Below are 23666 nucleotides of genomic sequence, written 5' to 3'. Positions count from 1 at the left end.
ACTTTAGCTAAACAATTTCATCTTCCTTTAGCCGTAAAGTTTTAAGATCATTTTGTTTCAGCCTCAGTACTTTCCTAGAAAAGGAATATAAGCTTTTTTCTTGGAAAACAAGTCCATTCGTCATTTCTATACCCTGTTGGGAAGTATTATAGAGCGCTTCTTCCCTGGCTTTGTGGTCACATCCAAAACATTGTCTATAAGGTCAAATGAAGAGCAAAATTTGTTATAAATATGTAGACTTAAACTAGTTTATCAGATCAGTAAGTGGACTCCCTCTTCCACTAAAAACAAACAAACAAAAATATTCTTAATAGTTGTAAGCTATAGAGATACCTTTGGAGAAGTATACTGATATGAGTTAGAATGACTCAAAGTTTAGCTGTATCATACTATGTCCTGTTTTAATTTTATGTTGATTTCAATGACTATTTATTCTGTATAGTAATATAGTGTGCCTGTACTGTATCTGATACACCACCGTTACGTAGATATTAGGTGCTGTAAGGTAGATACATAGACACAAAAGGATCTTATCCATCAGAGCGGTACCCTCATAAGCAATTAAGTTAACACTTAAAACCTATAAGGTGGTGAATTAACACATTTTTTGGGTAAGCATCCTAATATGAACTGATATTTACATTGTTACTATTTCCCATTTATCTCTCTTTTTCTTAACATACAGATAAACATACATACACAAATATGTACAACGATATGTACAATATGTGTGTGTGTGTGTGTGATGATATGTGCACAAATATGCTCATGTTTTATTAAATCTTCTCTGGCAATTGTACTTTTTCTGTTAATATGTAGAGTTTGACCAGAGGCTAGGAGAAGAATGATCACTGAAGATGAATCAAGTCTCCTGTTCTTCAATCTATTCATCAAGCTTAGGTACAATATAAAGTTGTAGCAGTTAGTTGTACCTTTAACAGTTATTTATATTTGAATTCCATTTGGGATGCTGTAAGGAAGTTCTAGCAAAGTTTTTCATATTTTTCACTCTTGTGTTTGTATTTAAATCAGTATAAATAATACTAATACTGGGATAACACCAGTCAAACCAGGGGCTGTAATAAGATCACTGTTTTCATAAAAAAACCCCTACCTATTACTAAGTCTGTTAGAGCAGTAAAGCTTCTTAAGTCCTGATACCACTATGGATGTCATTTTGTTCTCATGCTATTGAGAAGACTGTACTTAAACCTAACCAGCAGCATTGAATAAGTCAGTAATAATCAAAATCTTTCACCACCTCTGTTTCCCTAAATTTCTAAAGTTATCTGAGGTGATATTGAAAGCTGAAAGGATATTTTCCTAGGCAAATTCATTTTATTCGAATACAGCAAACTATGATATGTACAAAGTAAGATATTTTGGGTTTTTTATCTTTTGGGCAGGGAGATCTTTTTCCCCCCTTCAAATTAGTGTATACTGTCAAACTTCTACAATCAGGGATTTTAAATGTTCTTTTGTTTGCTAGAGGTGAAATGCTATTTTTCCTAAATGTGAGGAAACTGTATTGTAGTTATCAGGACTGCCAAGCATGTAAAATTATCATTTTGGAAACAAGTGAATGCCATTCTTGAATGCAAGTTTTTACATTCTGCTGCTTTTTTGAAAATATTTTTATTACATAGGTAGTTTATCTTAAGGAGAAACATAAAAATATACCACAGATTTTTAAAAAATTAAAATTTCACATGATAAGAAAAAATGAAATAGCTGGACCAGAGAAATACATTGATGTAACAGCCACTTCTAAAAAAATTGGAATGAAACACCAGTCTCTTGAGTCCACTGCTATGCTGGCTATAATACAGTATTCAGGAATAATTATGGGGAAAACACTGAAATCCCTTTTCAGGTACTTTTTTCTTTTCCCTTTTTATTTTACATGCAGAAGGCATAACCATTTTGCGGTGGAGGCTCAGGCAACCAAGGCTCCTTTCCATGGAAATAAGATGCTCACTTGACAGTAGTGTCCTTAGAAATGTGAACTGAGATGCTCCACTCTGGTGAGTTAGTAGTTCCTAAGGTCACACAGGGCAGCAGAACTGTAGGTGCTTGCTGTTTCTGAACAGTCTATGGAATGAGACATGATTCTTATGCATAGCTGTATTGGCTCTGAATATCTAAATTCTACCTGAACAACACTTTATTTTACCCAATATTTGTCTTCGGTTTCCCATCTAGTCAGTTAATGACATCAGAATCTCATGTATTTCCCTATTTCCCACTTCTGTATAATGTTGCTACTTCCTCTGTTGTGACTTTGGATGCTATTGTTTATGATAAATCTTATTATCAGTTTTATCGCCAGGTTTTGAAGAGTCTGTCATAATGTTAGGAAAAGAAACATTAGCAATATGATCTGAAACTGCATTCCCTTTTGAAACACTTGACACTTTACATCACAAAGTTAGTAGTATTCTCTGTTTATTTTCATAAATATTTTCGAAACATCTCATCCTTTGAGAATGGCCATCAGTATATTTTTTCCCCAGCTGGAGGTGGTGTCAGTAAAAGCATAGCACATTTACAGCTAGTGACAAGTTCTCGACTGACTGTAGCCGGCAAGGGGTGCTTACAAATGCAACAGTCAAACTCTTTTCCTGAGAGACTGCGCTTTTGCTTTACAAGGTCCAGCTTCTACTGACTTAGTGATCAATTTGATATCTTGTTTCAGAATCTCTGTTTTGAGCAGGTACATTAGACAACATCAAACTAGCCCCCTTCAAGAAATCTTGTTATGTATGAATATCCTTGACCTTATGTGAGATGTTATGGATCTGGTTCAGGTAGCATTTTTGTCTTGTTGTGAGGGCAAAATTGTAGTTGAACTTAAAATTCCTGCTGGTTCTTGGAGCATAGGTAATGTACTGCTACTGAGAAAAACACAGAGGGGAAGGCAAAAGGGAATAAACCCCACTGCTTGTAGATCCTAGGTCCTTAAAGCATACAGATTGGTTTGGCTTTGGTTTTTGTGGGGCCGTTTGTTTTGGTTTGGGTTGGGTTTTTTTTTAATAAATGGAGTATTTCTCATGTTTTATAAGAACACTTATTGGCAAAATGCACTCTTCTTTCCCATCTAACAGATAAATTTTTTGACTAGCATTTGCCCTTAAAATAGCTGAATCTAACAGATGAAAGAATAAAATCCACAGTGTGCACAGATGAAAATCCATGCTGATTCACCTGTATGTTACCAAATTAACACCTGTTCACCATAATCCTTTGCCACAATTGCCTCTTATCTAACTACATATGTCCTCTTGTTGCTGTCTCTGTGAATTTGTCTGCCTTCTTTAAGATACCTTGAATGATAACAGTGATTTCAGCTGGAGTGTTTATCTCAAAAGACACTTTTCAATTGTATTCAGCATTTAAAAAAAAATCTTTTTAGTGATCCTGATTCCTATACTTAGGCTGCGTTTGTTAAATAGGAACCAGATTTATTGTCTGATTGAACACAAAAATACCAGGAACAGGGTTTCCCTACAGTATCAGTGATGATACACATTTGTCTAAGTTTATAAGTAAGAGAAAAGTGTATGCTTATGTCTGGTGTACTGGTATGCACAGATATATATATATATTTCTGTGGCAGTCCTTCTGTGCTGATTTTGGTAGGCTGAAGATACCACTTTAGGTAAATGTGATCAGTTGGAACAATCAGGACTGGATTTTTAATATCTAAGTTAATAGAGAATCTTCAGTGACTACAGTAAATATTTTTTCTCTCTGTTAGAGCAAAGTATTTTTATGTAGCTATTAGTTAAATTCAAATGTGAATGTTACTAAAAATTGCATAACACTTTCCTATGACAATATGGGAATAAAATCCCTTTAGTGACTTCCGTATGTTTGGTCCATATCAAAACAAAATAGCTTGTAAAAATAATCACTGTGATTGCAAATACTGGTTGATATCTATACTACTTCCTGACATGTTTTACTAAAATTGCATTGGGTTAAATTGAAATCAACCCATTATGTTTTACAAGGTTTGACTGTTAAAAATAAGGAAAACTATAAAGCTTTTGACTTTTAAGACACAAAGATAGCCACTGTCAATATGCCTAAAACTTGGATTTTAAAATAATTTCAAAGACATGCAGATGAGGGTAGTAAAAGTGTTAAATATTATTTGGTTTTTTGGAAGATTAGGATATAATGAATTTTTAAGTAAATTCTCCTGCTTCTTCTTGGTGGCTGGAAACTGATGAGTACTAGTAAGGATGTTGAAAAAATTGATTGGAACCAGTCAGGCAGCCATTCTAATAAGCATGTGGGTCTAAGGCTTCCTATGAGTTGATTTCTTGTGACAAGTTATAAACATGACTTGACATGGCAGACCTTGACGATATCAAGAACGAAGACTGTGAAATGTGATTGTTGTGAATAGGTTCACGTGCCTTTGTAGCAATACTGAAACAGCAGGCATCAAGGAATGTTCAGTACAATTAACATAGCAACCTGAAGGATCCTTCATATGTATCTCGGCTTCTTATTATCCAAAATAGAGCATACTCACTATATTTTCTGTGATTACTCTAAGTGATTCATTTCCTACAGATGCACAGTGAGCTCCACTTCTGAATTAATTAGTGTATCTATATGTGTGTATTGTCTCTACAAAAACAATGCTGTGGGTCAAAAATTACAGGAGTCCTGAAGTTTTTCACTAATCTGAAATTAATACCCAGTGTTATTTTATTCACCCCAAAAAATAGATGGAACAAGACAATGACTAATACAGTCTAAAGTTTTCAGTATTTAGGCTTTGGTGCAAGTACAGGCAACATAAAGTCTAGGGGTAGGAATCTATAGCTGAGAATACTGTATCACTAACCCCAGAATTCAAGTTGTCATCATTAACCTTGACAAAGTAAACATGATCTCACCATTACCCGTTCTCCCCTGGTCTGTCCTGCTTCTATTTTTGAGTTAAGTAAACTTTAATGGCAGTAAAGAACATTTTCCTTTGATTACAAGCATAGGTGTCTTTCTCTTTCCAGCACATAGTGAACATTGTTGTGGTTTAGGAATCATACTTCCCAGTCCTGTGCCCCTACTGAGACTGTCCAAACCATGTGCTGCTCTGTTACTCCCTGCTTTCCCTTCGCCCTTCCCCCTGTGGCAGGCTGGAGAGGAGACTTGGAGGTCCAGAAGGTAAAGATCACAGGTTGAGATAAGGACAATATTGTGGAAACAGCAGTGAAACAAGAAAACACCTAATAACAGCAACAATACTAATGACAGAGGGTCCAAGAAAGAACAGATTCACATGGGAAGCCCAGGACAATACACAACACTGGACAGCTCCCTCTGCCACATTTAGTCAACTGGACAAGAACCCCTTCTCCTCGGAAGAGAGTCCCTTTCCCCTGCCCCCAGCAATTATATGAGGTGGTATAGAATAACCTCTGGGTCCTAGCCATGCCCCCTCCCAGCAATTGTAATAATTAACCCTGTCCTTTCCAGAACCAGGAGGGGCATTCAATGGGAAATATGGGGGGAAAGCAGAGGAAAGCATTCGATATATGGCTGGAGGAACAGCTACCACTTGCCATGCAGCTGGTGTTTGGCAGGCTAACACGGCTCCTTCAGATTGTCACATCCTTACTTGAGCAGCCTCCAGACCTTTGTCTATACGTTCTGGTCCCAAAGCATGTTGTGGTATGTGGCTTTGGAATCACAGACGTTAAGTCACTGTCCTCTTTGTGAAAGTATGAGTGCTCTTCTGGAAAAATATATGTGTATATAGAGTAGTCTAATTGGCAAAATGGAATTTTGCTTCTAATTATTTTCCGATTTCTATGCTGTTTCACGTATCAAGCTGAAACACTGAAATAGTTGTCAATAATTTTGGAGATGAATTGTGAAAGCATCATGTTATTATTTCAATTTTTAAAACTATATAATAATAATATAAAATAAATTATCATCTCCTCCAATTAACGAATGTTCATTGCTTTTTCAGATCCCCAAAAAGTATACTATGCTTCTATCTTCTAATTAAAAGAGTAAAATAGAGCTCAGTTTCAATTTACAAAATGATGTACTGGAAGCAAGCATAGGAAGCTTGTGCACTGAAAAGCATACTGGTTTTCACCTTTAATTTTGAAATATGCTTGCTCAGGCATACTGCAAAAAACCAACTTTCATTGTAGCCAGTGGTATTTCAACATGCAGAACATCTCTTAGTAGGAAGCAGGACCTCACAAGATCAGTCTCATGAAGAGAAAAAGAAACCTGAAAATAAGATTGGACACTACCTAACAAAAAGCTCCTACAACATTCTTGGTAAGACAAATTTGAATATCCAGTGATGGATTGTGACAAAAATTTATATATTTAGCAGTTTTTAAACAACAGCAGTTGATTTTGCAACAGAAAGATAAAGAAGGTCTCCATCTGCAAAAGACACTGTCTGTAGTGAATGCTTCAAAAGAATCATTACAAGTTTATCTTAACAAAAATATTTTTGTGGTTATACGGTATACTAATTATATGTATACCTATGTATTTATATGTAATTCTCTATATATGTGTTTCAGTGCCATAGTTTAACCCCAGCTAGCAACTAAGCACCATTCATCTGCTTGCTCATCCCCCTCAACGGCAGGATCAGAGAGAGGATTGAAAGATTAGTAGGAATATGTACAAATTTCTTTTAAATAATATTAAAAATTTTTCTAAGGACCATTCTTAAACATACATTACAAGATCTCCCACTTTCTTTTCATATCTCTGCCATACAATATGATTATGAACGGAAGTAAATGTTAGAGCACGCAGGGCCATAATTTTACCTCTTCTAGCTCAGAGAGTATGTATTGATTGTTTTCACATTAGCTGCTCTAACTCCAACACCATTAAAGGATTAATATATATTCGTAAAATTTCATTTTCCATTATAGCCAAGCAACAAGCACAGGCTCTCTAGATGTAGTACCTAAGAGTGGTACTGCATATTTCAGGCAATAAACTTCAAATTTTATATCATCATATTATTTTACTCTTCAGAAATCACTCAGATATTCTCAATATAGTTGACTTAGAAGTATGTACATTTCTTAGATTCCTACTATACCATGGTCCCCAGGCAAAGATTTCATGGGAGTAAGAATTTTTCTTGGAAGTGGGCAATTAGCTAAAGAAAAAAAAAATCAATTTCTTATCACTTAACCAGTCATAGAAGTTACTGCAATCTCTCATATCTATATTTCATTTAAGTCTCCAAGTTATTTGCTAAGCATGAAGAGAAGAAAAAAAGAAAAAAAATTGAATCCACTGAGTGTCTTATATCAATGAGAAAGCTCCTGCTTGCCAAAGAAACAGGATTAGTACCTCTAAAGAAAAAAATATTGCACCAAAATCCAACCTGTCTACTAAATAGTTGGCCACTGCTATCTAAATAAAGAATAATATTTACATTAAACACCTGAACTGCTCACAGAGTGGACTGATTTCATTTAAGATGATGGATGAGAGTTAAATACTTGAGAAAGATAAATTTACTGTCATGTGTTACATGTGTGTGTATGTCAGTGGAAAACACACATATGTGTATATATATATATATATATCATGTAAATACAAAGCTACAAGTATTTAGAACCATTAGAACTCTTCAGTTCCAGTAATGGAGTTTTGATGCAATTGGCTTCTGAAGCTCTCATTTGAAGGAATATTTAGTCTAACTCAGTTTAGGCAATATGTCTTAAGCTCTCCTTCTGCAAGTTGCAATAATATCGGTGATAATATGGTTAACCTCTTATCCCTGCAAAGAAATGCATCAAGTAATTTGCCATATTGCAGTCATGTCATCTGAGCTATCTGGAGCTGTTTTGTAAACTCTATTTCATAGAACCCTAAAACACAAAATATAAGAAACATAGTAAGCCCTTTCCTATCGTGATATCATCCTGCATTTAGTTCAAAATAGTTGAATTTTTCTAGCAGATTATTAATTGTGGAAACAAGTGCCTATGGCTTAATCTGTTTATAAACTGTTCTAAGCATAGTTATTTTGAGTAGTAAGGATAAGTAATAAATACCTCAGGATATCACTTCAATAATGTAGCCTATGGAAAATTACAAGTTATTAAAGTAGAAGTCAACATAATAATTTGAAATACACCAAAGTACTTTCACACCAGTATTAGGACATGGCAATGAAATATTTTATTTTGGTAAGAAGTTAACAAAGAAAAGGATTATGTACAAGAAGTTACATTATGAGTGAACTGATATATTTAGCAAGATTTTTAAGGATTTCTGTTTAAAACAGGAGTTTAAGTGGTTTGCCTACCAACCATTTCGTAATAAAGAAGTCTCACATTCTAAGTTTTCAGATGTCTCTTTCTCAATAGAGATAAATTGTATGTATATTTCATTGTATTAAGCTTTAGATATCTGGATTCAATTTAAACATAAATTATTAATCACACCAAATGTATTACAGAATTTACTTGAGTCATTTGAAATAAAATCAAAAATGTTAGGTGACAAACCTGAGAAATACTCAATAAATAAAACTATGTAGTTCTACTCTACTCGATACATATTTTCATGCAGAATTGAGTTTGGAGAGGCATTTCATAATTCATTGTTGGAAAAACCCTTGCTGGTTTAGTCAAGCAAGAAAATTACCCCCAAAGCCCACAAGATTTATAATGCTTAGAAAACAAAAAGAAAAAAATGGCAACAAAAGATAAGGGCAATTCAAAACCTAATGAGACATTTTAGGCCTCATTTACATCTCTAACCTGATGCAATTCTTCAAAATGTTTTTCTTACAAATTTGCATACTAAAAGCTTATTCTTCCTTAACCAAAATGATGATGATATTTCCCACACTATACTAAAGTTAGCATTAGTTTAAAAGCTACTTATAGTCACTTCCAGACGGTGACTAGTGTATAATTTTAAATTCACACCTCTGTTAGAGCTCATAGTGCAACCAAATTCTTTTTTCTTGATGTATGATCCCAGTAAATTTAAAACAGAGATTTTATAGATCATTACTACAAAGCATGGTAATTTTATCAGTGAGCAGCCTTTTTTGATAGACAAGTCTACTTTTTTTTAATTAAATGTAAATTTTAAAAAATCCAAGTATGTGGATAAATGTCTTTTGATTTTGTAAGCATCATCTGGTGAATAGTATATGTATGCATTTCCAAAAGGCTTTCAATGAAAACCCCTTGTCAAAGGCTTTTAGGGAACTCAAGCAGCCATGACATAAGGAAGGTCCTTGCATGGATAACTAATTGGTAGAAAGAAACACACCAGGCATATGTTCCCTGTAATCAGTAAAGCAAATTGAAAAACTAAGGTTCCCTTCACCAGAGGATACCCATCTTATGGTCTATGTGTGTCTTTGCAAACGTGTGCTTAAAGGACCAGTCTTCTAGTTCTGTTTCTATTTTGATTTTCAATTGCAATTTGAATTTGAATTGAAATTTGGTATTTTCAGAAGTGGAATAAATATTGTTGTTAAAATAACAAGAGGAAACAGAGTATCAGTTTATCATTCTTAGCTGCATATGAATTTTTTAATCTAGTTCAAAGTTAAGAATATTTCATATTAGATGAAATATTTAGGGCTGAGTAATGGAAATATTTAATGCAAAAGAGAAATAACATAAAAATAGAACACTTTTTGATGTGTTTAAGAGGACACAAACTTTAGGTGCAAATAAGAATGATGAGTGATACCAAACATTATAAAATGATGAGGGTTATAAAATGCAAGTATGGTATGGATTTAAAATTCCTTTTAAGGCATAGCCTTTACACAGGAAAGTGCTTTTTAGGATAAATGCTTACCTAAGAATTGTTAAATTTTTCATGAACAGCCCTGAAGCGAGAAATCTGTTGCCTGAAATTATCTTTGCTTTGTGTGTTTTCACACTTCTGTTAACAGTGAACTGTTAATTGATACACACAGGAGACACCAAATAAAGCAAGATTTTGGACAACATGCTGTCACTTTATGGATTAAAAAGCTCACAAATTTTCCTCCAATAACTGATAATAAGTAACTTTTTCTTTTATATTAGCTTTTTACATCATGCTTTGAATATATCAAAACTGTTGATCAGTTGTAGACAAATAAAGCAGAGGAATAGGAATCTGAAATAATTTTCTTGAAAGTCCCCTGAAAATAGATGTTTGAGTAGAGGGGAAAGATCCAAAATTATATCCCAGTTCCATAGAAGGAGTAAAGTGAATTTAACTATATTATTGTAATTCTTTAGATATTAGACAGTTAGAATGAAATCACATAAATCTTTTTATGAAGGTACTGTTTATGGAAGTATCTGTTTCCTAAACAAATGAGACAACAAGTTTTTAGATGCCTATTTCTTAGTACCCAGTAACATAAGGATCTTAGAAACCTATGCAAGCTTAATCTGAGCCCTTTGACAGGCATGATTACTATCCTAGGTGGATGTAGTATAAATAGGTGAAATTATAATTTTGTCTAACACTTCCTGAAGCATATTTGTCAACCTGTAGCATGTTAAACTATTAGACCAAGGTCTACAAAAAGGGACCCAAATTACTCCTTAGAAAAAAATTAGGCTTCTGTGTCCAATACCTATTTCAGAAATTCCTCTCTTAGTTACTGCCTGACTCTGGAGGGACCTTAATGCCAAATACCCTGGGTTTTTGACCTAAAATAACAGCAGTCCATATTTCTTTGCATGAAAAAATGCCTTGATCATAGCAACTGAGTAATCTAGCTAATTCCTAGGCATTTTTAGGGAGCCTGTGGTTTTATCCAAGTCCAAGAATTCAATCAGTTCCACAAAGCTTCTAGGGTTACATCTGCCTTTTTAAAGCATACTGCAGATACTACATGCTATATGCTATTTCTGGATTGAGATGTGTAATTAGAAATTCTTCATCTCCTCCTAAATTGTGCGCTGTGCAGAATAAAATTCAAGGTTCCTTGGGCCAGTAAAATGGCAAAAAAAAAAAAAATACAAAAAAACAAAACAACCTTAAATTTGTAGCCTCAAAACAAAAGCAATACAGCTGGAAAAATAAAAAGGCTTGGCATTTACCACTCTTGTTTTTCTATGCAATAACCACATTAAAGTACTACATGTCAGCACCTTTATATTTCGTTTCCTCCCTCTCCCCAGGGCAATTCCCCTGAATAAACAGACACACTTTTTTCTTAGCAGAACATGCACTAAACAGAAGTGTATCCTCCTGAAACAGTACTGCAAATGAAAAAAAAAGAAAAATAAAAGACTGTCCTCTTCCTCAGTTTTGGGAAAAAAAATGGCTTAGAGCGTCAAGTTTTAAAGATGTTCTCAGAGATAGGATGCCAAGTTGAAGGAGGAACCTCATTATATTCCTATGCTCTGAGATTTTAGGCCTCAAAGAGACCCTTCAAACAGCTTCTGTTAGATATTACCCTTTATCTATCTATAAATACCTGCACATAGACCCCTAAGTGATGCCCCAGCTCAGTCTATTTGTCTTGTGCTTTGTTTTAAGAACCAAACTTCGACAAGCTGCATCAGAAGCTTTCTCTTTAGGAGGTCTGACCAGTTGTCTAAGCATTAACTGTCCATTATTTAACTTCCAGCTTTGTTAGTCTCTTCTAGCTTTTTTGTTGATCAACAATCATTGTGAAAATATAAGAAGAATTTTTCATCACTAGCAGTAAGAACCCTGTCCGCTGCAAGAAATTTTCCCACATCTTGTGGCAGGCAAATGTACCTTCTATAAGGATTGCAAAATCTTACTGGCTTCACTTACATGACAATGACCTTTTGTTATTCTCATGCTTTAGAAACCTCTCTGTCATAGTTATTTTCAGTAGTTCTTCGCCCTTCTGTTTCTCTCATCACCCGACTACATTCATGTTGGCGTACAGAGCTCAAGTTATTTTCTGCCCATATGGTCTCAGTGAGTTAATCCATTTCTGGATTGTTGTACGTCACTGCTGAGCACTCTTAAATATTTTCTTGTGCATTTCCATCTGGAAGTCAACATCTCACCTCCTGTCTTTCTAATATCTTTTTGTAGCAATTGCATAGCTTCCTCAGAGCACAGGGAAAATTGAAATTGCCCCTTTTTAAATTCTCTTTCTTTTGCTTTTCCTCTTTCTGCAGCACTGGCAGCTACTGCATTATTGTCCCAGACATTTATTTTTATTTGAATTGCATGTGTTAATTAATTAAGATTAATATTTCAAATTAATTTTAAAAAATGTCTGCAGCTGTATTTTCCTTTAAAAATTGTTTTTATTATTGCAAAGTGTTGGATGACGGAGAGAGGACAAACCTGTATATAGGAATCTATGTTTGTTTCACAAATGTAAACATCTCTCATTTATAAATAATATAGGGTCTTCACAGTTTAGTCTTCCTTCGTTTTGATAGTAACATTTTAATATTTTTCTAATTTAAACAAAGTGATTATTTTTAATATTTCAGTATCTTATCATTATCTTAATTTGTGATGCCAAATAACCAAGCAGTTCCACTTTCCCACTTTAAATAAATTTGTCACAATTCATCATCTCTAAATTGCAGTAGTGCTCTTTTCAGGGATTCCAAAACATAATAGAACTTTGGTAAGGGCCTTTGTGACAATAAGATGCATTAAGCATGGTTCTTTAAATGTTTTATTGGTTATTCTCACTTTAATTTATTAATTACTTTTCTCTTTCTTATTTTTCAAAGATTAATTTTTAAATACAGACTGACATTTTTGTCTTATCCAAATCAAGATATCATAAGAAAATATCTGTGGGAGTTATTCATAATAATAGTGATTTATCTATAATTTTATTTGCTTTTTGACATTCAAAAATTAATTAAATGTATTTAGATATCTATTTCTTATTTCTTTTTCATAGTTTACATTTCCAACATTCTACACTTAGAAATAGCACAAGGGTAAAGTTAATGCATCAAGCCTTATCTTTTCTCAATTGTGGCTATGAAACCAGAATAGCTAACCCAGGAGAGTGGCTGCTTTGCTCCTTTTGTCACCAGAGAAGTGTTGTGCTGTAAGCAGCAGCAGTTAATGTTGTACTGTGCAGGTGTGCTAATGTGTGACAGTGTACACTGCTCACTCTGCAGTGGGAAGTGCCTCCTTTTCCCTTACCCAGTCCCCACCCCATGCCTCAAATTTATCAGTGGCTAATTGAAACTCTGAAGACTTTTTAAAAACTTTTCTTAAGCCTGGCAAAAGCTGAAGTTAAAACAAAGATTTCTCATATCTTTCTGATCAATGGATGATATACCAACCTTTTAAATCTATTAGCAACCAGCATAAACTGAGTTATCTGCAGCCTGCCATAAATTATACTATGAGATCCACAGCAGGATGAGTACTGGAGAATTGCAAAGATCACAATTACTCATATCCATGTTCCTTAGACACAAATGAAGGTTTTTAGCTTTCAGAACCTTAGTAAGCCCTGTAATTTTAAGGATTATTTTAAAATTATTCTGATAACACAAACCAGTTGTAGGTAATGATTAAATTTATACTCTTCACATGTTATAAGTTATAAGGACATGATTCCACAGAAGTACACTTTGAAGGGTTTTTCAAGATGTTTCTGTGAATTTTTTCGTTGCATGTCAAATGTCAATTCTACATAATATTACAAAAGCAAGCTAATCTTAAGGTGAAATACATCAAGCTATTGTATATTGCGTATCAAATCACAACATATCTAGCTATTGCTTAGTATGACTACAAAGTCCATTTTAGAAGTTTACTGTTCCCTTATGAAAAATAAACTCTTCTAGGTATATTTATGGCTTTGCATCAAAGTCCTTAACAGAAGATAATTGCATAATAATTTATAAGTGAGCTGAAAAAATAAGCAGGAAAATCAAAAAAGTATTTATAGGTCACAAAGTGTAATCAATGCAATATAGAATATAATCTTGACATTTTTATTCCTGACAGTTCTAACAAGTACCTTACCTGTGGGAAAACATAAGCCTCTGAAGGTAATACAGGAATTTCAGAAAGCAGGTGCTAATGAAGAGGCACCAAATATTTTTAGAGGAAGTTAGTTTGTATCTTTCAGGAGTTGCTGCTTTAAAAAAAAAAAAAAAAAAAAAAAAAAAAAAAAAAAAGCAGCTATGACAAGATCAGTAAATAGGACAAGCTAACAGGCCATGATACTGGATAAAATTAGCACTTAGAAAAGAGAGGGACCAGGGTATCTGCTGAATGATAGAAAATAACATGCAGATGGCTCAGCCTGTAGCCTTTCCGAGAATATGCGTTATTATATCTTTTGCCCCAATTCTCTTTTTAAAATACCACTTTCCCTTCCCTTCCCTTCCACCAGCACAGTGATGAACTAACTATTTGTAGATGCTGTGAAAAATACTTCTGCTGCAGCACTATGGAGTTGCTAAGGTCTAAATCTCTTTAGTGGTGAAAAGAAATGTTACTAGTATTATTATAAAATCATTCTGTCAGCAGAACAAAAAGAAAAGAACAAGAATTTTTTATGCCACAAAGCCATATTTTCAGCTGTGTTTTCCTGGTGTTATATCTTGATTGATGAATCAGTGATAGATGTCAATAGAGCTCTTACGTATAATGCTCAAAAATTTAATATATAACCACCACCAAACAAACTAAAATCAGAAGTATAAACTGTCAAGTGATTTCTGAAGAATGGGAGGAGAAAAGGATTTGGTTTCATAGAAAGAAGTGTGAATTCTGCTTATCACGTCAGAAAACCTCCTGTACACTGTACTAGGTGCAACTTGGTGTCAAACAGGACATGGACAGTAAACATCCCATCTCTTTCTACCCACTGGTCTGTGGCTTCTCCCACATCCTGAGATGTACATTGTTACATCTGGCTCTCATATTTGAATGTACACACAAAAGGTGTTATAAATGTTGCCTTCTCTAGTGCAATATAAGGGCTTTTCAGACAGCTGCAAGCCATATGTTCTCAAATAAAAATCTTTTCCAGTGTACTGGAAAAGTCAGTTTGACTTTTTTTTCAAAATTAATATGTAGCTGCCAAATTTTGCATGGTACTTATCATTCATTTTTGTCAGATCTCTAATTCCATTTCATAGGAAATACAAATGGCAATATTATCTTTGAGTAGTGCAAAAATTAATTCTGACTCACACTTTCTTAGAATATTTTTATTATAGTTAAATGACATTTTTACAAAGGACGTCTCTAACTTTTGTATTTTGTTACATTTGGCTCAAATGAAAGTGTAAATATACTTAGTGCACAATAACTTACAAATATGAAGATCTAGCTTGCTTGAATAGGCAGAGTAGCATTTTGGAATCAATCATTTCTCATAATTTAAAGAAATCTGGTTTAGGGGACAACCATTTACTGTTATCCTTTACTTCATTCAATGACCCGGACTGTGTCCTCTGCTTGCTGGTTTTTGCTCATTTGGGAGAGGGTTTGTGATGTTTTGATCACTTCACAAAGAATTACACTGAAAAATGGCCAATTTATTTATCATAATCTGCTAAATAGCTCTCAGGTGGCCATGTCTTTTGTTAACTGGTTTTGACTTTGTTTATTTTATGTGCATGTAGTTACTAAAATGCTACATAGGCATGCAAAGTTCAAGCACCAAAATAACTTTGCAGAATTAAGGCCTTGGCAATGGAAAATTCCATCTTCCATTGTTCCAACAGAGACTGTGCTGTGTAGTGAAATTGTATTATGGTGGGCAGAATCACGTGTGCTCTAATGGAATTGTTGTTACAAAGGAAGAGTATCCAACAGCGTGATTTGCATCATGCTGTGTGAGCCGCCTACACTTTTCAGCAGTTGGTTCTGTGTCTGTAATTTATTGCTCTAGAAACCATTATAATAATACAAGAAATGCTGCAGCAAGTGTAGAGGAAAGCACACATTTCAGTCAGGCTGTAATGACTATTTAGACTATTTAAACTCACTCAGCTTGTTTTACATCAGAAAAACAAGACCTTTTCAATTACCTATTTTAAGCATTTTACTTGGCTTTCTGGTCTCATAGTGGTTGAGCTTAAGTACACTAGTACACATTTTAAGGTGGTTTATGATTGTAATTGCCCAAAAATGCAAAACTAAATATAGAACTGTAAAATCAAAAATTTCCACCTTGAAGAAAAAGGTATGCTATTTCCTGAATAAGAAAACGGTCTCGTTTTCACGTAAGTATTCCATAGTGCCTGAGAAAAGTCTGATGGCATCTCTCTGTACATCAGCTGTACAATTCATTGTATTTGTCTTTTTAAAAACAAGGACATTTAATATGTGAACATTATGTACTTCTTCGTTAGGTAGGAGGGACATAGGGTGGGGTTTTGTAGCTCAGCTTTTTAATTAATGTAAGTATCACAGGGGGGAGGCCCAGCATAGGAAAGAGGTGCCTGAGGCTGCTAAGAGTCCTTCAGTGGACCAAACCAGGACTTCCAGCTGGTGGTCCAATTTCACCTTTTCAGTCTGGATGTAAGCTCAGGACATGGCCCACAATTTTTTTCCTCTGGAATTTTTATCCTATGTCTTTCAGCCCACAGCTTGCTTCTGTGTTTGTACTGTCCTGCAAAATGGAGAGTAATTTTTGTCAAGATTATTGTCCTTTTACCTTCTGCAAGATAAAACCAATTTTTGTAACTGCATATTTCTTCCTCAGGCATCCAAATTCTTGTTTTGACAGGAGGAAATTACTCTAAACATTGATGTAATGTTCTAATTTCATTTCTTGCCCTTCATTTCTTCTGACTCAGTTCTTTTCCCTCTCTATTTTGCATCTTTTTTCTTAATTTTCTAAAATGCATAATCTAGAGTAGAGGTGACAAAAAGGTTTTGATTCTAGAATCCTTTAAACCTCTTTTGTTGTATATTTCAATACTGCCCTTTTCACAAAGTTTTCTCTTCTGCCTGTCACTCACTGACTCCACTCCAATGAACATTGCTTTTCTCTTTTGGCAGAGCTCATTTACAAATCCTAAATGTTCCTTTCTGTCAGTTTACCTCTTTGTCTCTTTTATTACCATTGTTCTTCATTCCCAGAGCTCTTTTCTGTCACATCCTTTGCTTCTAGCTGGTTACTACCTTTCCTTAAGCTATTTCTGCATTTCATTCATATTTAATGTTTCCACAGTTCTAACATCAGTATAGTCACTTCCTTAACCTCCCAGCATAATTTCTTCTGCCTGAAATACTCTCTTTCTGAAACCACCGATTCCTTTGCTGCCATGTGCCTACCCTTTCCTTGGGTATGTTAAGCAGCCAATGTACATTTGCTTCCTTATCTTTTACATGCCATGTGAATTTATAGACATCTTCGTGGTTTTTTAGCATTCAGTACAAAAACTGAATAGGTACACAGAAGAATGATGTACCACATAAAATGGTATTGTAACAAACCCCCAGTACGGGGAATAACCACATGTTCCTTAGGATGCTGCTTTGGACAATTTTTCCTGGTCTGTTTACAATAAAACAATACACGGCAATGTCATAGATAGGAAGGATTAACTGCTAGCACAAAATCTAATTTAATTTTCCCTGATATAGCCTGATGGAAACAAAATGCTTAAATGCTAAAGCATTTTCACCAATTCAGTAAGCGTCTCTTCAGAAGAATAGGTACAGTCATCAAGGGACTGACCAACTAGAAACATCAAGGGCAAAATGGTATTTTCATCGTCTCTTTTATTTGGTGCTTTGTTTATCTCTGTATGGTTGTTGGGCTTTTTCCCCACAGATTTATTTGCTCTGGAAAAATACCTCATTGAATAGTCTGTTTTCAGTCCTTGAATGCATATATGGAATTTGAACATACTTTAGTATGTTCAAATTCCATTTATTAGTTTGAAATATGTGTATATTTAATTTCCATAGAAGTATATAGGTATACTAATAGCTTTTGGTTTTCTGATAGAATGTAGGCTGAGTTGTTATTATCTAACTTGAGAGAAAATTCATAAAATTACTCATGGGTGTGTTGTATTCCTTAACAGAGCTTGATTTCATAGGAAGTATTTTTCCTTTGAGCAGAGTACAATTAAGCAGCAGTTATGTCACATTTTCCAGAACCACTGGAAAAGTTGAAGAAACTATAAACAATAAAACAGTAATAAAATTGTTAACATTATCTAAATTAGACAGATTCCCACATTTTTATATTGGTTTGGTTTGGTTTGGTCTGGCTTGTTTCTTTGCCAAAGCATTTACTATTTATTTAGGAAATTGCAACTAATAACAATACAAAGCGATAATACTAAGATATTTTTATGACCCTAGAGGTTTGGGCTATTTTGCTTTGTATGTAAATTTTTTAAACACTCTCATAGTTTGTTTTTTTTTTTTTCTTAAAATGTGTCACTGGAAATGTTTTCTTTCCTTCTTTAAATCACTTACATGTGCTCCATAAACAGGTGCAACAAACAAGCCTTTAATTTTTCCAGAATGTTGTTCAGTCAAAGGCATTACTTGAGCAGAGATGGGCTATTGCATTACTCTGAGTAAAATTATTAAAATCTTATTTTTATGAACTTGTTCATATTAGAAGACTTGGTTTTCAGCAGTGACACCTAGCTTAGGATTCTTTTTTGGTGTTTTGCTTCTCTCTCCACACCAGGGAAAACGCTTTTTACTTCTGCAGTGTGATCAAGTAGGATCCTAGATATTTCGTATCAGAATTAGCAAGAAGTTCACATTTTGTTAGGGCTGCTTAGAGTGTAAAACCGTTTGCACAGATCTAGCCTCCACTAGTCACTTCCTTAAACTGTTCTGAGTCAACCCATGAACTTTTCTTACACATCAAAGCTTATTCCCAACTGGGCATTAAAATCACCTTAAGCCATAACTGATCCTGCCTGATGTGGGGCACCATCTGCACCATTTCTAGTACCTTACTGAACTACTTTTAAATTTTTTTATCAGTAATTATGAATGTATGTGATATGAAATAGAAGGATTTTAATTTCTCCCTCCACGCCCCGAGTTTTACAGGCTACAAACTATAAAGTGTGACTATGTAACTATCTAATTCCCTATTATTGCTATGTCTGTTGCATGTAAAAACATTTTTTATCATGTAATCCATAGCATTTTATAAATCTTATTAATTTATTCTACTACCTCGGAATGTTTTCCGCGTTTTGCCTTACTTTTTTTTCCTTCCTTTCATGACTTGGTTACATGACCTCAGCTGCTCTTCCCACTTGGACATTATTTTGACTCAGTGTCTGTGCTGCAGCTGCAGACGTATCTTCAGAACACTGCCAACACCTTCTCTCCATTTACACAGCCCTTACTGCTTAAGCTTTAGTGCAAAGCACAGTATAGAGCTTATGAACATGAGGGAATTATGCCATCAGATATCCCTGTACCTAAAATCAACAAGTGACTTCAGAGCTGCAGTATAGGCACAGGAGGTAGAGCCCTAGTGTGCCTGCTGTCAGTGACTAGAAGGGCCTTCCTTCTCTTTTGAAGGAAGCTGACTTGCAGTAATCTGTGTTCACAGTCCTGCTTGAGATGCTAAATGCTATGTAGTACAGTGCTGTTGTTTAATGGTCTAATCAATGAGTCAGAAACCAAAACAAATCTGTAGTCCCATTCAGGAGTTGCTATGAGAATGAAAACAGTTTACAAAGGAGTAAATGCTAAATGTGTTTCTAATTTAAAGTGACTCACCATTTTCACAGGTGGTTAATCACCTTAATGACAAAACAATATCATGATACAAGGACACAGAGGCCACTATGTCCAACCTAATCAAAATATTTTCATCTCAAGCCATAACTTCATTCGCATATGTTTATCCTTATTTGCTCACTGATGCTTTTTATAATCCTTTTAATGACAATCAATAAACACTTTTGAAAAATTAATGGCGATCTCAGGGCAGGTCAGATGGCATTGGGCTGACCCTGAAATGACTGACAACTGGCAGCATATCTTATGTTTCTAGATCTAGCAGGAGGAGTAAGCAAACATTAGTTTTCATCATGACTTGGGCCCAGATTTTTCAGGAATTTTGTTGACAAAAAGTGTCAAATTCATGAGCTTTAAAGAATTTCCTTTAAATTTACTGATGAATATAAGGTAGTATGGCAGTATCTTTTACAATACACCCCTTTGGTGATGTAAGTTTATCTATGACTAAGAAATATATTAATTTCACTGTGCTATCACTGTCTTTATTATTCGGTTTTTGTTTTTTTCTTTTGGTAGGAATTTTTTTAACTGACTCATTTATAATGACCAGCATAAAATGATTGGAAAATGATTACCTGTATTTACAGATAGCATTTTTGTCTCCAAGGACTAATAATTGCTATGTAATTCTGTAGCCTGTCTGTATCTTTCCTCACCTTGTGAACCATGCTGTTATTGTTAATTTTCGTAATGCAGTGATGTTTAGTGACCACTGTAAGTTCCAGAGCGCTTTTGTGGTGTGAATTCTCCAAAATCAAAGGCAGCCCATATACCAGAAATCTTAAACATGTGCTAACACCACATCTAACAGGCAGAGCCAGTGAACACAGCAGAGAGAAAACCTAATGAAAATACCACCTTACTTTTATTATTCAAACAGAATGTGACCAGTTACCTCCTTGCTCGTTCTCTTCTGGTAATTTTCCATGAACATTACAATAAGTGGGTTATAAACAGCACTTTATTTACTGTAGAGCAATGACTGTAGGGGCTGTTTCTCTGAGGTTGTTTTATATAGGGGTTTCAGTGGAAGCAAAGGTGCAAATGATTAAATTAAAATTATCATTTAGATGATAAATTGTGTAAATAAGATAAAAACTAAAAACCAAAAGTGAATTTTTAGTGAACACCAGAAATAAGGAATTGTGACTTGGATGGTATAATGAAATGGGTCTTAGTAATGAGGTTTTGATTAACTGAAGTTACTCAGAAAATGGGGGATTGCAGCTGGAGAAGAACTGAGAATTTAGAGCAGACAGATGAGAAGCATCAAATGTAAAATAAAACAAGGGGGGAAATAAGGAAGGAGAAAGAAAAAGAAAAACTTCTTTCATTTTGGGGAAGACATATCCAAAGTATGTAGAGTAAAAGGAAGTACTATGTGTATCAATTGTGAACATGTTAACAGTGCAAAAAAAGAAAGAATTGACTGTCTGCTTTGGTCTCCATCAGCTTCAGAAGAGAAAAACATTGGTTTTTGCAGATTATAACATAATTATGTGGAAAGGGATATTGGGAGTCCCTACTCCAACCTCCAGATCGAAACAGGGTCAGATGCAATTTCTGAGGGGTTTTTTTTAATAATTCATATAAAAACTATTTATAAAATAGTTTTTAGCTATTTACTATTAAACTAATTACTGAAAATCTCTTAAAGCCAAGAACTATTCACTTCAAATATCATGGTATAAAAATTCAAACAATAAAGTCAGCTATAAATGATATTTTCAGTTGAAAGTCCACATGCTTTTCTGTTGGTGATGAAGAAAAACTGCTTTTGTTGTGAATAGCAGTCAATAACAATGAATTTTTTTGCTTTATTTGCTCTTTGGCAGAGAAACTAGTTTTCTTTTGTGCGTTTCACATCTGGGGTTTGCGCTTTGGTTTTGATTTTATTTTTTTAATAGGAGTACACGCATCTTTATTTTATGGTCTGCATATAATAAAGCCATACACCAAATTACCACCACTGACTATATAAAATATACTGTGTTCATATGATAGTGCCATTTGGGATGGGAGACAACTAAAAATAACAGCATAAAATCCAAACAAATCTAAAAGATTAATTTTTCTTGATGCTCAAAGATGGCTATAGAATATTTTTCTGCCATTGAGGCATATTCGAGATGTGAGAAACATTAACAATGAGGAGGGCTTTAGGTCAGGATCACTGTGCATCATAGATGGTATTATCTGCTGATTTAGCTGAGCTGAAAACTGCTGAAAAATAGTCCTTTTTGTGCCCTTGTCAGTGGCTTTGGCCTAGAGTAATATAAAATCAGCTTTACCTGAGTCAGATAATCATTAGAAAATTAATTTTGTTCTTGACTCACAGAAATAATTGGGAGAAAAATATATTTCATAGATTGATGAATATTATTTTAAGTTAAACCTTACTGAGATGTATAAAATACTAAGAGCTGCTGGTAATTGAGCAACTCTCTGTAACTGTAAATTAGCTGCTTGAATTGAAAACAGATGATTACTAAAAGCACTTTTTCCCCCTAGAAAACTTGCAGTTCTCTTTTTCCTTAGCATTCACAAGGGGCATCCAGTTAATCATACTGAGGTCTCTCCCTTAGTGCTGCAGTAGCTGATTACCCAGCAGGAGGTGCAGTTCCAGCAGGGTAAGTCAGAATGGTGTTGGTTGTTCCCTAGGGAGGGACATCCTGTAAAAACACCAAGGTTGAGAACTGTCATATTCACAGCAGTAGGTGCATTTTCCTCAGAAATTAATGGAGCAAGCTGGGCAAAAATGTTTTTAAACTACATCTTCCCTAGAGTAAGATGCAAATTCAAAGCTCTTTTGAAGCATTGGAATGAAAGTTGAAGATAAGACTTTTTAGTTTTTGACATTGATGATATAGGCAACACTAGCACTACGAATATTAAATTGAAATGGAGGATAAGTGGGGCAAATGTTATTCAAGCAGCTCCAAAATGCAGTCCTAGGTGTTTCAGAGCTAGTTTAACTAAGGTGCTTGTAATTACAGTTGTTATTATTGCAGAATAACTGTCACACATTTCCTTCCTTCAATTTTTTATTAATTGATTGACAATTTTTTCCTGAAACAAGAGGATTGGATGTAATCTTGCCCACTAGACTCCCATCCAACAAAAGAGGGTTAGACGAAGGATTGAAGCTTTGAGATGCAGCTTTTTTTTCCAGCTGCAGTCTGTGCTGTTCAGTGGCACGCAGCAGCTCGAGTCTGCTTTCTCAGTTGCAGGCAATGCAGCACAAAGTGATTGGGATCTGTTTACAGAAAGATTGTGCAGAAACATTAAGAGCCTTGTTAGCTCTGTCCTCTTGAACAAAGGCCTAAGAAGGGTCTATTTATAATACACAGTGTCTACAGATTTCTTACTAATAGAAGAAGATAAATCCTCAAGGATTGTCTCTAATAGATTCTGTGAGGACTGTACAACCTGGTCACAAATTCTATTTTCCCACATGTTTTCAGCTTCTGTGGTCTTGTCATCTTTTCTTTGCTTCAGCTCAGTGCTGCTTTTTTGTGCTTCTTATGTGATTCCTGTGTAAGCTCTTACACTGTGTCTATTAACACTGGGTTATAAGAACATGAACAGCCAGACCTGAAATCCACCTAGCATGGCACACTGGAGACCTAGATAAGAGTTGGAAAAAAAAAAGGGGGGGAAAAAATTACAGTAAAAAAGAAAAGGGGAAAATAATTTTCTCCATTAATTTATTTTTAGTCTGCAATAATATCTAGCTCAAGGACTTCCTGATCCAGAAGTGATATCTCTGTGTGAGAATATTCCATTAAGCTTGCACAGTCAGTCTTTATTTCTTCTTTAACCAACAGGCCCTGCTAACCCTAACTGGCAATCCACTCCCTAAAACAGAATTAAAGATACCACTGAAAATGTGCAGAGACACAAAGCTTGCAAGGCTTTATTTCATTTTCATTTATGCAGATTTTTAT

The 23666-nt window shown here is 34.7% G+C and overlaps 1 protein-coding gene across 22 annotated transcripts in view; it reads left to right on the top strand.

Moving 5' to 3' along the window:
- Window positions 1-23666, top strand: part of TENM3 (teneurin transmembrane protein 3) — a 1328112-nt gene that overhangs the window by 562830 nt on the left and 741616 nt on the right. The window lies entirely within an intron of this gene.

This window comes from Corvus hawaiiensis, chromosome 5 (genome assembly GCF_020740725.1).
Source record: "Corvus hawaiiensis isolate bCorHaw1 chromosome 5, bCorHaw1.pri.cur, whole genome shotgun sequence".
In the NCBI taxonomy this organism is placed as follows: domain Eukaryota; kingdom Metazoa; phylum Chordata; class Aves; order Passeriformes; family Corvidae; genus Corvus; species Corvus hawaiiensis.
The sequence above is the reverse complement of the archived record's forward strand: the minus strand, read 5'-3'. Positions and strand labels throughout refer to the sequence as shown.